The 12,916-nt window shown below is 42.0% G+C and overlaps 1 long non-coding RNA gene and 3 other non-coding genes across 4 annotated transcripts; 3 read left to right on the top strand and 1 right to left on the bottom strand.

Moving 5' to 3' along the window:
• The first annotated feature begins 972 nt into the window (after positions 1–972).
• Positions 973–1,076, top strand: LOC123495177 (small nucleolar RNA R71). The gene has a single exon (XR_006667404.1). It is a non-coding gene; the product is annotated as a small nucleolar RNA R71 (small nucleolar RNA).
• A 960-nt stretch (positions 1,077–2,036) lies between these two features.
• LOC141026492 (uncharacterized) lies at positions 2,037–11,962 on the bottom strand. Its single transcript, XR_012188703.1, has 2 exons — positions 4,289–11,962; positions 2,037–3,070 (listed from the first exon to the last, which is right to left on the bottom strand). It is a non-coding gene; the product is annotated as an uncharacterized lncRNA (long non-coding RNA).
• On the top strand, positions 5,368–5,471 carry LOC120970073 (small nucleolar RNA R71). The gene has a single exon (XR_005764821.1). It is a non-coding gene; the product is annotated as a small nucleolar RNA R71 (small nucleolar RNA).
• On the top strand, positions 9,754–9,857 carry LOC120970075 (small nucleolar RNA R71). Its single transcript, XR_005764823.1, has one exon. It is a non-coding gene; the product is annotated as a small nucleolar RNA R71 (small nucleolar RNA).
• Positions 11,963–12,916: the final 954 nt, after the last annotated feature.

The following is a 12,916-nucleotide window of genomic DNA, read 5'->3' as shown; positions in this document are numbered from 1 at the left end:
CTTCTCCTCATCGCCATGCTTTGGGTCCACCAGGATCCCATGGGATGTCATCTCGAACTTGGTCAGCCCACAATGAATGGTGCACAAGCGTAAACCTGAAAGAACACTCAACAAACAAGCCAATACAAATGGTAGGGACAATGCCCTCTAAGTCATCAATAGAGTATCCTATCACATAAGCATATCTATGGAGCATATGATAAATAGATAGCATCAATAAATCGCACGGTGCATAGGCAGTATCCATGATATGGCATATCTTGTCGAGAAAGCTGAGATCATACCTGAGATAGTTAGGAAGAAGCTTCAGGACTACCTCAATTGAAGATATCAAGTGAGGTGTGGTTGTAGAAATTTCCACCGGAATCGTGTCAACAAGTGAAAATAGTAGAGCTTGGCTCCTTGACATCTGAATCCACCTCATCATAATCAACCATGAAGCTCTCCATCTCAGGCTCAAGTGTTGAGGAATCAATGCAGCTGACATCATCGAAGGAGAACTTCTCCATATCTGGCTCTACCAGCACATGATCAATATGAACTAAAGGTGACTTCTCAATATCAAAAGCAACTAACTGCAGCTCTGGTTCATCCACGGAAGAATCATCACAATGCAAAACTGAATCTCGAATGCTAATATCCATATGATCTGCAGTGTGTGTGTCAACTAGGCTGGTGTCATCATCATCAAAGATAATCCATGAAAGCTCAATCTTGTCACACAGAGAAACTGGTTCTGGCTTTTGTGTAAGACATTCTTGCTGAGTTGAAGTGTGGTGACAGCAAACCAACAAATCTGAGCTGGGTCTCTCACTATACCACTGAAGTTGGTGGAAAGCTATGCTCTCAATCAGCAAAAAAGCATCATCAAGTGTCTTGTTTGTAATAGCTCCACCCGCTGCCATATCAACGTAAGATCGAGTGTACGAAGTCAATCCTCTATAGAATATCTAAAACTCTAACCATCTCTCGAGCCCGTGGTTAGGACATCTCCTGAATAAAGCCTTGTATCTCTCCCAAGCATCCTACAAGCTCTCGCCTTCACGCTGAACAAAGCTGAAGATCTCATCTCGAATTGCGGACTGCTTGTGTAGTGGGAAATATTTATCCAAGAAAGCTTGTGATATCTCGTTCCAACTGAATGATCTTGATGGAAAGGATCGATACCAAGCACGAGCATCATCTTGGAGAGAGAATGTGAACAACATGCACTTGATAGCATCTTGAGGAACTCCATGGTACTTGACTGTACCTGAATACTCCATGACTCGGTGTAGGTGCTCATAGGGATCCTCAGTAGGCAGTCCTCCAAACTGATGTTGTTGAACCAAAGCAATAAGAATAGGTTTTAGGTCAAAGTTCTCTGCCTCAATAGTTGGCCAAACCGGTCCTGTGATATAGCACTGACTTTTGGGCATCCAAAGATCACGAAGCAATGCCATCTTAACCGAGTGTAACTATAGAACAACATGCAATTAGTCCAGATTTCCTACACACACTCATAAACAGTAAACACTAGTCAGAAAGTTAGTATCCTAATAAGCCGAAGCAACAAAAAGTAAAAAGGTAAAAGAAGCATAGAAATAAATTTGAATGGAAATTTAAAGAAAAACTATACTAAGCCTAGTCTATAGCTTCACACAATCGTTTGACGCTAGTCCCCGGCAACGGCGCCAAAATGATCAAATGTAAGTACAGCGGGATATTTCGCCCAAACTGCGAGTGTTGTGTTCTCCACAGGGACTAGGCGATGGCAACACTGCTCGGCTAAAGCTAGGTGATAGAATTCAGATGATGATTGCAAGGAAATATAGACCTAAACTAACAAGGTCGTTCCCAAAGATCGTCGACAAAGAAAATGCAAAAATAAGCACAGGCAGACTAAGATTTTACTTACTGTCTTTTTGGTATTTTCATACTAATAGAGACAATAGAAACTTACACGAAAGGAAAGTCACATGACAAAACAAGTACAGAGAGAAGAAACAAGATAATATGACAGAGGCTAGATTTTGCCCATCACAAACACACACATATTTATACATCACAGGACAACACATACATATGCAGATTATTATTTCACTAAGCAAAGTATGACAGATGAAGTACTTCTCAAAGTGACAAGGTATCAACTAGTGAGGACATACAAATCAAACATTATATAATACAACTCCGAAACTGAACCAAACAGTAGGATACTACACTTAACAAAATTGAACATTACATAGTATTGATCATTACACTACTCAAAATTACAGAAATTAGAGAATGAGAGAGAGTTGTAGGTGAAGAGGAGTAGGGGGTTCAGAGAGAGTTAAGGAGAAGGTGCAGTAATAGGTTCGCGGGGCGAGAGAGTAGCATCAGCGTCTGGGGATTCAGAAAACAAGAAGAAGCAGGAGTGCAAGGAGATGGAGTAGAAGCAGTAGAGAGCGGCAGCAAGAAGGATTCAGAGAAGCAGCAGCAAGATTTGATGAGGAAGTGGAGTAGCAGCAGTAGGGGCGAGGGGAGAGGAGGAGCAGCGCTATGAGAGGGAGAGAGCAGCAGCAAGGACGAGGGAAGGAGGAGCAGAAGGGTTAAGAGAAGAAGATTGGAGAGAAGAAGAGAGAAGCGGGCAGCAGGGGGAAGGATCTAGGCGCGGCGGCAGCTGAAATGGATGGATGTTGCGGTGGATGGGGGTGATGGAGGCTGCTGGTGCGGTGGCGCGGCGGCGAAGATGGTGGGTGGGTGGCGCTGGGTGCTGGTGACGCACCTACCACGCCGGCCTGGCCGTGGCGGCGGCCTGAGATGGAGAAGAAGGCAGGGGAGGGAGAGAGAAGTGCCAGGCCTGAAGGGGATCGGTGGTTGTGCTAGGGATTTTGATCCCTCACGATCTGATTTGCCACTTTGCAATTTTGCCCTCCTACTTCTCTTCTTTCTTCCCAAGTTGGTCCCTCTCTTCTTTGGCTAGCCCCTCTGGTTAGCTCTTATCATCACACCCAAGTCCTTTCTTCCTTCTCTTCTTTTCACTTGACTAATTCTCTTAGCCACCTAGTCCAGATCTTGGAAGTTTATAGTGCCTTTGCGCACCTTTCTGCAAAAGAAACAAATGACTTGTAAATGATTCTTTATATGATTTTCATACAAGTATTCAATATTTCACAGCAAGAATTGATGGTCGTATCTCAATAAACCACATATTTAAGTGCCAAAAGATGTATATGAAATGTGCTTATCAAGTTCCCCCACACTTAAATCTTTGCTTGTCCTCAAGCAAAGGCATGTGACAAGAGCAAGAATGTGAACAGTGAGCTGAGTAAAGAATGTCCTGGTAAAATAGATCTCCAAACAATGCATGCTTTTGGTCTTTGCTAGTGAAAATTAATGGTTAAGAGTGTTACAAAGCAGTAGGATACTAGTAGACTCAATCATTTAAAACTTCTACAATGATAACAGAAGATCGACAAGTTTAAATGATGACTGTGCCAAATGGTTCCTAAAGAGAGCATGATCCCGAGAACAAAAAGAACTAGAATTAAATCTTGTGATCAAATCACTTATTTACAGAGATAAAGAAATGATTATATTATTATTATTATTCTCACCATAGGAACATACCACCGATCCCGAGAATATGGTATACACCTGGCTCGACCAATTATTAGTTTTTGTTTTTGTTTGTCTCCCCTAAGGAACATACCACCAATCCCAAGAACATGGTATACACCTGGTTCGACAATTACATGTTTATTATTAATTACTGCCCAAGCTAACCCGATTTCACATGCCACCGATCCAGGGAACATGACATGCTACTATAGGTAGTCAGACTTATTTATTATTACATATTGAACAAAGGAATTACAATGGCATGAAACATAAGGAAACAAGAATCATCACTCATCCATTTCTGGTTCACATGCTACCGATCCAGAGAACATAGCATGCTAATCCATAGTGGTTAAGTGATTGCTCTAAATGGGAACACACTTGGCACAAATTCAGCATCTAACACTTGATGATCTAGGTGTATCAAGGTAAAAGCAAAAAATGATTAAGTTTTCTAGTGTACTAGGGATTTGAGCACTCAAAACTAATAGCTTCCACTACTTTCAGCAAAGCAAGCATTGTATAGGTCACTAGTTTACAAGGCATTCAACACTCAATTCACATATTCACATCAATCACCCTATGTCGAAGGTAAAATTCAGTGGGACGATATTTAAGAAATGACTCAAGCAACCCAAATAGCAATTGATTTCAGCATGTATCAATGGATGATATATTCGAAATGGGTCATGAAACAGCTCACCGGGCTTTGATGGTGTAGCACTCGCTCGATCATCTCACCAACTGCAGCTCTTCTCCTTTGCTTCCTCATGGATTCTCCAGCTTCACTCTTCTTCGTGTGTGCCCCATTGCTTCTCCTCATCGCCATGCTTTGGGTCCACCAGGATCCCATGGGATGTCATCTCGAACTTGGTCAGCCCACAATGAATGGTGCACAAGCGTAAACCTGAAAGAACACTCAACAAACAAGCCAATACAAATGGTAGGGACAATGCCCTCTAAGTCATCAATAGAGTATCCTATCACATAAGCATATCTATGGAGCATATGATAAATAGATAGCATCAATAAATCGCACGGTGCATAGGCAGTATCCATGATATGGCATATCTTGTCGAGAAAGCTGAGATCATACCTGAGATAGTTAGGAAGAAGCTTCAGGACTACCTCAATTGAAGATATCAAGTGAGGTGTGGTTGTAGAAATTTCCACCGGAATCGTGTCAACAAGTGAAAATAGTAGAGCTTGGCTCCTTGACATCTGAATCCACCTCATCATAATCAACCATGAAGCTCTCCATCTCAGGCTCAAGTGTTGAGGAATCAATGCAGCTGACATCATCGAAGGAGAACTTCTCCATATCTGGCTCTACCAGCACATGATCAATATGAACTAAAGGTGACTTCTCAATATCAAAAGCAACTAACTGCAGCTCTGGTTCATCCACGGAAGAATCATCACAATGCAAAACTGAATCTCGAATGCTAATATCCATATGATCTGCAGTGTGTGTCAACTAGGCTGGTGTCATCATCATCAAAGATAATCCATGAAAGCTCAATCTTGTCACACAGAGAAACTGGTTCTGGCTTTTGTGTAAGACATTCTTGCTGAGTTGAAGTGTGGTGACAGCAAACCAACAAATCTGAGCTGGGTCTCTCACTATACCACTGAAGTTGGTGGAAAGCTATGCTCTCAATCAGCAAAAAAGCATCATCAAGTGTCTTGTTTGTAATAGCTCCACCCGCTGCCATATCAACGTAAGATCGAGTGTACGAAGTCAATCCTCTATAGAATATCTAAAACTCTAACCATCTCTCGAGCCCGTGGTTAGGACATCTCCTGAATAAAGCCTTGTATCTCTCCCAAGCATCCTACAAGCTCTCGCCTTCACGCTGAACGAAACTGAAGATCTCATCTCGAATTGCGGACTGCTTCTGTAGTGGGAAATATTTATCCAAGAAATCTTGTGATATCTTGTTCCAACTGAATGATCTTGATGGCAAGGATCGATACCAAGCACGAGCATCATCTCGGAGAGAGAATGTGTACAGCATGCACTTGATAGCATCTTGAGGAACTCCATGGTACTTGACTGTACCTGAATACTCCATGACTCGGTGTAGGTGCTCATAGGGATCCTCAGTAGGCAGATTTCCAAACTGATGTTGTTGAACCAAAGCAATAAGAATAGGTTTTAGGTCGAAGTTCTCTGCCTCAATAGTTGGCCAAACCGGTCCTGTGATATAGCACTGACTTTTGGGCATCCAAAGATCACGAAGCAATGCCATCTTAACCGAGTGTAACTATAGAACAACCTGCAATTAGTTTAGATTTCCAACACACACTCATAAACAGTAAACACTAGTCAGAAAGTTAGTATCCTAATAAGCCGAAGCAACAAAAGTAAAAAGGTAAAAGAAGCATAGAAATAAATTTGAATGGAAATTTAAAGAAAAACTATACTAAGCCTAGTCTATAGCTTCACACAATCGTTCGACGCTACTCCCCGGCAACGGCACCAAAATGATCAAATGAAAGTACAGTGGGATATTTCGCCCGAACTGCGAGTGCCGTGTTCTCCACAGGGACTAGGCGACGGCAACAATGCTTGGCTAAAGCTAGGTGACAGAATTCAGATGATGATTGCAAGGAAATATAGACCTAAACTAACAAGGTCGTTCCCAAAGATCGTCGACAAAGAAAATGCAAAAATAAGCACAGGGAGACTAAGATTTTACTTACTGTCTTTTTGGTATTTTCATGCTAATAGAGACAATAGAAACTTACACGAAAGGAAAGTCACATGACAAAACAAGTACAGAGAGAAGAAACAAGATAATATGACAGAGGCTAGATTTTTCCCATCACAAACACACACATATTTATACATCACAGGACAACACATACAGATGCAGATTATTATTTCACTAAGCAAAGTATGACAGATGAAGTACTTCTCAAAGTGACAAGGTATCAACTAGTGAGGACATACAAATCAAACATTATATAATACAATTTCGAAACTGAACCAAACAGTAGGATACTACACTAAACAAAATTGAACATTACATAGTATTGATCATTACCCTACTCAAAATTACAGAAATTAGAGAATGAGGGAGAGTTGTAGGTGAAGAGGAGTAGGGGGGTTCAGAGAGAGTTAAGGGGAAGGTGCAGCAATAGGTTCGCGGGGCGAGGGAGTAGCATCAGCGTTTGGGGATTCAGAAAACAAGAAGAAGCAGGAGTGCAAGGAGATGGAGTAGAAGCAGTAGAGAGCGGCAGCAAGCAGGATTCAGAGAGGCAGCAACAAGATTTGAGGAAGTGGAGTAGCAGCAGTAGGGGCGAGGGGAGAGGAGCAGCAGCGCTAGGAGAGGGAGAGTGCAGCAGCAAGGACGAGGGAAGGAGGAGCAGAAGGGTTAGGAGAAGAAGATTGGAGAGAAGAAGAGAGAAGCGGGCAGCAGGGGGAAGGATCTAGGCGCGGCGGCGGCTGAAATGGATGGATGTTGCGGTGGATAGGGGTGATGGAGGCTGCTGGTGCGGTGGCGCGGCGGCGAAGATGGTGGATGGGTGGCGCTGGGTGCTGGTGGCGCACCTACCACGCCGGCCTGGCCGTGGCGGCGGCCTGAGATGGAGAAGAAGGCAGGGGAGGGAGAGAGAAGTGCCAGGCCCGAAGGGGATCGGTGGCTGTGCTAGGGATTTTGATCCGTCACGATTTATCTGCCACTTTGCAATTTTGCCCTCCTATTTCTCTTCTTTCTTCCCAAGTTGGTCCCTCTCTTCTTTGGCTAGCCCTTTGGTTACTTCTTATCATCACACACAAGTCCATTCCTCCTTCTCTTCTTTTCACTTGAATAATTCTCTTAGCCACCTAGTCCAGATCTTGGAAGTTTATAGTGCCTTTGCGCACTTTTCTGCAAAAGAAACAAATGACTTGTAAATGATTCTTTATATGATTTTCATGCAAGTATTCAATATTTCACAGCAAGAATTGATGGTCATATCTCAATAAACCGCATATTTAAGTGCCAAAAGATGTATATGAAATGTGCTTATCAAGTTCCCCCACACTTAAATCTTTGCTTGTCCTCAAGCAAAGGCATGTGATAAGAGGAAGAATGTGAACAGTGAGCTGAGTAAAGAATGTCCTGGTAAAATAGATCTCCAAACAATGCATGCTTTTGGTCTTTGCTAGTGAAAATTAATGGTTAAGAGTGTTACAAAGTAGTAGGATACTAGTAGACTCAATCATTTAAAACTTCTACAATCATAAAAGAAGATCAACAAGTTTAAATGATGACTGTGCCAAATGGTTCCTAAAGAGAGCATGATCCCGAGAACAAAAAGAACTGGAATTAAATCTTGTGATCAAATCACTTATTTATAGAGATAAAGAAATGATTATATTATTATTAGTCTCACCATAGGAACATACCACCGATCCGGAGAACATGGTATACACCTGGCTCGACCAATTATTAGTTTTTGTTTTTGTTTGTCTCCCCAAAGGAACATACCACCGATCCCGAGAACATGGTATACACCTGGTTCGACAATTACATGTTTATTATTAATTACTGCCCAAGCTAACCCGATTTCACATGCCACCGATCTAGGGAACATGACATGCTACTATAGGTAGTCAGACTTATTTATTATTACATATTGAACAAAGGAATTACAATGGCATGAAACATAAGGAAACAAGAATCATCACTCATCCATTTCTGGTTCACATGCTACCGATCCAGAGAACATAGCATGCTAATCCATAGTGGTTAAGTGATTGCTCTAAATGGGAACACACTTGGCACAAATTCAGCATCTAACACTTGATGATCTAGGTGTATCAAGGTAAAAGCAAAAAATGATTAAGTTTTCTAGTGTACTAGGGATTTGAGCACTCAAAACTAATAGCTTCCACTACTTTCAGCAAAGCAAGCATTGTATAGGTCACTAGTTTACAAGGCATTCAACACTCAATTCACATATTCACATCAATCACCCTATGTCGAAGGTAAAATTCAGTGGGACGATATTTAAGAAATGACTCAAGCAACCCAAATAGCAATTGATTTCAGCATGTATCAATGGATGATATATTCGAAATGGGTCATGAAACAGCTCACCGGGCTTTGATGGTGTAGCACTCGCTCGATCATCTCACCAACTGCAGCTCTTCTCCTTTGCTTCCTCATGGATGCTCCAGCTTCACTCTTCTTCGTGTGTGCCCCATTGCTTCTCCTCATCGCCATGCTTTGGGTCCACCAGGATCCCATGGGATGTCATCTCGAACTTGGTCAGCCCACAATGAATGGTGCACAAGCATAAACCTGAAAGAACACTCAACAAACAAGCCAATACAAATGATAGGGACAATACCCTCTAAGTCATCAATAGAGTATCCTATCACATAAGCATATCTATGGAGCATATGATAAATAGATATCATCAATAAATCGCACGGTGCATAGGCAGTATCCATGATATGGCATATCTTGTCGAGAAAGCTGAGATCATACCTGAGATAGTTAGGAAGAAGCTTCAGGACTACCTCAATTGAAGATATCAAGTGTGGTGTGGTTGTAGAAATTTCCACCGGACTCGTGTCAACAAGTGAAATAGTAGAGCTTGGCTCCTTGACATCTGAATCCACCTCATCATAATCAACCATGAAGCTCTCCATCTCAGGCTCAAGTGTTGAGGAATCAATGCAGCTGACATCATCGAAGGAGAACTTCTCCATATCTGGCTCTACCAGCACATGATCAATATGAACTAAAGGTGACTTCTCAATATCAAAAGCAACTAACTGCAGCTCTGGTTCATCCACGGAAGAATCATCACAATGCAAAACTGAATCTCGAATGCTAATATCCATATGATCTGCAGTGTGTGTCAACTAGGCTGGTGTCATCATCATCAAAGATAATCCATGAAAGCTCAATCTTGTCACACAGAGAAACTGGTTCTGGCTTTTGTGTAAGACATTCTTGCTGAGTTGAAGTGTGGTGACAGCAAACCAACAAATCTGAGCTGGGTCTCTCACTATACCACTGAAGTTGGTGGAAAGCTATGCTCTCAATCAGCAAAAAAGCATCATCAAGTGTCTTGTTTGTAATAGCTCCACCCCCTGCCATATCGACGTAAGATCGAGTGTCCGAAGTCAATCCTCTATAGAATATCTACAACTCTAACCATCTCTCGAGCCCGTGGTTAGGACATCTCCTGAATAAAGCCTTGTATCTCTCCCAAACATCATACAAACTCTCGCCTTCACGCTGAACGAAGCTGAAGATCTCATCTCGAATTGCGGACTGCTTGTGTAGTGGGAAATATTTATCCAAGAAAGCTTGTGATATCTCGTTCCAACTGAATGATCTTGATGGCAAGGATCGATACCAAGCACGAGCATCATCTCGGAGAGAGAATGTGAACAACATGCACTTGATAGCATCTTGAGGAACTCCATGGTACTTGACTGTACCTGAATACTCCATGACTCGGTGTTGGTGCTCATAGGGATCCTCAGTAGGCAGTCCTCCAAACTGATGTTGTTGAACCAAAGCAATAAGAATAGGTTTTAGGTCGAAGTTCTCTGCCTCAATAGTTGGCCAAACCGGTCCTGTGATATAGCACTGACTTTTGGGCATCCAAAGATCACGAAGCAATGTCATCTTAACCGAGTGTAACTATAGAACAACCTGCAATTAGTTCAGATTTCCTACACACACTCATAAACAGTAAACACTAGTCAGAAAGTTAGTATTCTAATAAGCCGAAGCAACAAAAAGTAAAAACGTAAAAGAAGCACAGAAATAAATTTGAATGGAAATTTAAAGAAAAACTATACTAAGCCTAGTCTATAGCTTCACACAATCGTTCAACGCTAGTCCCCGGCAACGGCGCCAAAATGATCAAATGTAAGTACAGTGGGATATTTCGGCCGAACTGCGAGTGTCGTGTTCTCCACAGGGACTAGGCGACGGCAACAATGCTTGGCTAAAGCTAGGTGACAGAAGTCAGATGATGATTGCGAGGAAATATAGACCTAAACTAACAAGGTCGTTCCCAAAGATCGTTGACAAAGAAAATGCAAAAATAAGCACAGGGAGACTGAGATTTTACTCACTGTCTTTTTGGTATTTTCATACTAATAGAGACAATAGAAACTTACATGAAAGGAAAGTCACATGGCAAAACAAGTACAGAGAGAAGAAACAAGATAATATGACAGCGGCTAGATTTTTCCCATCACAAACACACACATATTTATACATCACAGGACAACACATACATATGTAGATTATTATTTCACTAAGCAAAGTATGAAAGATGAAGTCCTTCTCAAAGTGACCAGGTATCAACTAGTGAGGACATACAAATCAAACATTATATAATACAACTTCAAAACTGAACCAAACAGTAGGATACTCCACTTAACAAAATTGAACATTACATAGTATTGATCATTACACTACTCAAAATTACAGAAATTAGAGAATGAGAGAGAGTTGTAGGTGAAGAGGAGTTGGGGGTTTCAGAGAGAGTTAAGGAGATGGTGCAGTAATAGGTTTGCGGGGCGAGAGAGTAGCAGCAGCGTTTGGGGATTCAGAAAACAAGAAGAAGCAGGAGTGCAAGGAGATGGAGTAGAAGCAGTAGATAGCGGCAGCAAGAAGGATTCAGAGAAGCAGCAGCAAGATTTGAGGAAGTGGAGTAGAAGCAGTAGGGGCGAGGGGAGAGGAGCAGCAGCGCTAGGAGAGGGAGAGAGCAGCAGCAAGGACGAGGGAAGGAGGAGCAGAAGGGTTAGGAGAAGAAGATTGGAGAGAAGTAGAGAGAAGCGGGCAGCAGGGGGGAGGATCTAGGCGCGGCGGCGGCTGAAATGGATGGATGTTGCGGTGGATGGGGGTGATGGAAGCTGCTGGTGCGGTGGCGTGGCGGCGAAGATGGTGGATGGGTGGCGCTGGGTGCTGGTGGCGCACCTACCATGCCGGCCTGGCCGTGGCGGCGGCCTGAGATGGAGAAGAAGGCATGGGAGGGAGAGAGAAGTGCCAGGCCCGAAGGGGATCGGTGGCTGTGCTAGGGATTTTGATCCGTCATGATTTATCTGCCACTTTGCAATTTTGCCCTCCTACTTCTCTTCTTTCTTCCCAAGTTGGTCCCTCTCTTCTTTGGCTAGCCCTCTGGTTACTTCTTATCATCACACACAAGTCCATTCTTCCTTCTCTTCTTTTCACTTGACTAATTCTCTTAGCCACCTAGTCCAGATCTTGGAAGTTTATAGTGCCTTTGCGCACTTTTCTGCAAAAGAAACAAATGACTTGTAAATGATTCTTTATATGATTTTCATGCAAGTATTCAATATTTCACAGCAAGAATTGATGGTCATATCTCAATAAACCGCATATTTAAGTGCCAAAAGATGTATATGAAATATGCTTATCAATTAGGAAGAACAGTAATTCCTCCGTTCTTAGGGTCACAATGGATAGGACTTACCCACTAACTATCAGCAGCAAGATAAATTATATCTGCCTCTAGAAGCTTTAGTATTTCATTCCTTACCACTTCTTTCATCGTAGGATTTAACCGTCGTTGGTGACAACCGGTTTAGCGTCTTTCTCCAATTTTATTTTGTGCTGGCATAGAGTGGGACTAATGCCCTTAAGATCATCAAGAGTGTATCCAATAGCAGCACGGTGCTTCTTCAGAGTTTTCAATAATTTCTCTTCTTCCTGTTCTGAAAGGTTACAACCGGTTTAGCGTCTTTCTCCAATTTTATTTTGTGCTGGCATAGAGTGGGACTAATGCCCTTAAGATCATCAAGAGTGTATCCAATAGCAGCACGGTGCTTCTTCAGATTTTTCAATAATTTCTCTTCTTCCTGTTCTGAAAGGTTAGCACTAATAATAACAAGATATTTTATTTTGTTGCACCAATTATACTGTATGGGGTTCCCTTACAGTCTTTCTGTCAAAATAATAATAATAACAGGATATATCTTCTTTTCATCAAGATAAGCATATTTAAGAGTATCAGGTGATGGTTTAAGCTCAAACACGGGATCACCCTTGGGTGGAGGAGGATCCCCTAGAATTTCAACAGGCAAGTTGTGTTTCAAAATAGGTCCCTGTTTAAAGAATACTTCATCTATTTCCCTTCTTTCATTCATAAACATATCATTTTCATGGTCGAGCAATTATTATTCTAAAGGATCATTAGGAGGCACGACAATAGAAGCAAGACCAATAATTTCATCTTTATTAGGCAATTCTTTATCATGGGGTTGTCTACGAAATTTAGCAAAATTAAAATCATGAGACATATCCCCTAAACCAACAGTAACAATATCCTTTTCGCAATCTATCTT

Source organism: Aegilops tauschii, chromosome 7 (genome assembly GCF_002575655.3).
Source record: "Aegilops tauschii subsp. strangulata cultivar AL8/78 chromosome 7, Aet v6.0, whole genome shotgun sequence".
Taxonomy (NCBI): domain Eukaryota; kingdom Viridiplantae; phylum Streptophyta; class Magnoliopsida; order Poales; family Poaceae; genus Aegilops; species Aegilops tauschii.
This window is presented reverse-complemented; position numbering and strand designations above follow the sequence as displayed.